At 38.5% G+C, this 3170-nt stretch overlaps 1 protein-coding gene across 1 annotated transcript in view; it reads right to left on the bottom strand.

Moving 5' to 3' along the window:
- Window positions 1-2194, bottom strand: part of MGAT5 (alpha-1,6-mannosylglycoprotein 6-beta-N-acetylglucosaminyltransferase) — a 130516-nt gene extending 128322 nt beyond the window's left edge. The window contains exon 1 of the mRNA XM_035897877.1: window positions 2176-2194. The gene's annotated coding sequence lies outside the window, so the exon portion shown is untranslated. The remainder of the gene's footprint in view (window positions 1-2175) is intronic.
- Window positions 2195-3170: the final 976 nt, after the last annotated feature.

Raw genomic sequence — 3170 nt, 5'->3', positions numbered from 1 at the left:
GGAGCACTGGAAGAGGGTGCCTAGGGGGGCTGTGGAGTCTCCTTCTCTGGAGATAATCAAAGCCTGCCTGGATGAAGTCCTGTGTAACATGCTCTAGGAGAACCTGCTTTAGCAGGGGGGCTGGACTAGATGATCTCCCAAGGTCCCTTCCAACCCTTGCCATTCTGTGATTCTTTGAAGTTTTACATGACAAATGAAACATTTCAGATAGATCATCTTCAATCAAAACACAAAGTCATTTTACAAAAAAAGGTCAGAATAGCAGAGTTACATGGGGTCCTTAATACCTGAAATTATCTTTCAGGCATATCACGTGCATACTACTGTTATGATCTGCAGAGTTCAAGGGAAACTTCCAAAAACTGCATTGAAGCTTCACTGAACTGCATCAGCTCTCTGCAGCAAAGGAACACACACAGAGTAAGCAAGGAAGGGGACCAAGGAAAAATAAAAAAATAAATAAAATAAAAAAAAGAGAGGACAGGGATAAGACACAGCTTTTAAACCCAGGAGAACTACAGTCTAAGTGCATATATACAGATAGCTTTGTACTAACAAGGATTTTCTGTCTTCTGTAAGACTGCATTAAGCCACTTTAGTCACACATATTGAGGACAAGAGGACTATCACATAACGTGATAGAGTCCAAAGGTTCGGTATCTTGAGATGTCTCATGTCCAAAACACATCCAAATCACAAAATATAACCTTAGGCAGGAATGATAATTCACTGCAGCTTGTACCTTTTATGACAACTTAGAACATACATAGAATCATTGAGGCCGGAAAAGATCTTTAAGATCATCAAGTCCAACCATAAACTTAACACTATCTAGTTTATCGCTAAACCATGTCCCTAAGCGCCACGTCTGCCTCCAGGGATGCTGACTCCACCACCTCCCTGTTCCAATGCTTGACAGCCCTTTCAGTGAAGATATTATTCCTAACAACCAACTTATTACTTGATTAGCAGCTTCCCGAAAATGCTTTGCTAGGACCTCAATACAGGTAATTTATATAACTTGTGCATGTACAACTTATCTGTTTCCTAGGGAAGGAAGGAACACAACCTTAACTGGCAATGGAAAGGAAGCAGCAATAAACTTAATTACCTAACTCTAACATGAGTGAAGAAAATATTTTAGTTATCAAGCTATTTCAGGGAAATGTAACTACAAGGAATACATTATATGGCAAAAATTTATATACAGAGAAATGCAACAAACTAGATGATCTGTGAGCCACAACCAATAAAAGTAAAATCAGGTTCTGCCTGCTACTTGTAACCTACGAAAATCCCTTTGTCTAAAGGTCAAGGTCAAAAGAGGTGGTTGACAGCTTTCAAAGATTACAGCTTTTATCAGGATATAAAAATCAGTAAGACAAACGTCAGTAGGTTAGACTAATAATCAAGGTTAAACAGTTCGGAATGCCTGTGGGATGTATGAAGAAACACAGTTAGCTAACAGGAATAAGAAGACCTTGTGAGACTCAAAGGGCCAGGATCACAGGATTCTTTGCTCATACAAACCATAAATAATAAATCAAATGAACCACAGCATTGACTTAAGCTTTCCTCCTGAAAAGGACTTTGCTACTTAAGGTACTCTAAGAAAGAATCCCTGTCCCCCAAACTAATTTTCTCTTCTCTCTCTCTCTGACTGCAGTGCCTCCCTAGTACGCAAGCTGCCACAGACATATGGAAATACCATCATTTTAGCAGTTCTTCAAAGGAGCTACATCCTGGCCTGAGTGCATGCATGGACTTCGGGCTTGAAGTCCACCTGATTAAAGCAGACAAGACTTCTCCTTGTTGGAAGGCAAGAACAAAACCCCACAAATTCATCTCAAGACCACTGAACTATTCCAGCTGGAATAAAAGAATAAGGCTATCCACCCTGATAATAGTTTGCATGTTTTTTTTTTATTTTGTTTAAGTGGATGTGCATATGTGGTATATGAAATGCAGAGATGCATAAATACTAACTCGGCAAAAGTAGAGAGGAAGAAAGAATGACCTTATTCCACTCCAATCAGTTAAGAATTTTTTGAAATTGAAGATGCAGTAATAGCAAAACTGCTTGATTTCTAAAAGTTTCCACTCATCAGATTCCCAGCTGATTACCACTGTGCAGCGTGTTCATTTCCTTTAGCAGATGCTTCCGACGTTCGTTACCCAGAGTTGCTACTGGAGTACTGCTGTGGTTCCAAACCGGGCTAAGCAAAAGAGTTCCGCATACACTTTGGGAATAACGTGACATAAATGAAAATACTATCAGAACCTGGGTTTTTTGATATTCATCACACTGTATTTCCTTCCACCATCTATGTAAGAGACTAAGCATACACTAAGTCAGACAATCTGTTGGCAAATAAACGTAATGTTTCCCACTGAATCTCCCTTATTACTGCTTTTCCTATCAGTAAAACTGAACTAATCTTCCCATTCTCTCATGAAACACTAAGACAGTCTCTGTAGATCTCAGTCTGCTCAAAACACGAACACTGCATTCACGTAAGCCTTCAAAACACCTACCACACAGCTAATAATCAAGTTACTGTATCAGTGAAGGGCAGTTAATGCCAACTACTCCTGAAGTTCTATTAAAATTTTAGAGCCAAGATGAGAAAGAAAATTGCATACTAAGCTATTTTATTAAACAGAAGCAAAAGCAGACTGAACTTTTTAGATGAAAGCAGCATACAATGCCAAAACCATAACCTTGCAAACAAAATAAAAAAAGTAATAATTTCAAACTTCAAGGGAAATGAGTGGTTCTAATAAAATTCTACATAGTATCTCAAGCACAGAAGTTGATGGTATAAAGCTTTTTATTATTATTATTATTTTTAAGGGAGAAGAAGGGAATCTGGTTGGAGGGAGATGACTTAAAATTGGAGAGCAACTGTCTTTATTTTAAGTCAATTTAGGAATTTGGAACACTTCATTATTTTGCCAGGTTCTATTTCATGAAGCAGACTGAGGATTTTTGGTAATTCACACCCAGTGTTGCTGACTGCTTCCTAAGTTTTGGGATCTTCTTACATTCAGTACTCAGTTACTTTGTCTTTCAGGATCTTTTCAGTCCAGGCTGTATAAGCTGCCTTCCTCCTGGACAGCAAGATTAATTTATCACCCAGAGAAGCAGCAGCACATGTTCTTATTTAATC

The sequence above is a fragment of the Egretta garzetta genome, unplaced genomic scaffold (genome assembly GCF_000687185.1).
Source record: "Egretta garzetta isolate BGI_Z169 unplaced genomic scaffold, ASM68718v1 scaffold197, whole genome shotgun sequence".
Taxonomy (NCBI): domain Eukaryota; kingdom Metazoa; phylum Chordata; class Aves; order Pelecaniformes; family Ardeidae; genus Egretta; species Egretta garzetta.
This window is presented reverse-complemented; position numbering and strand designations above follow the sequence as displayed.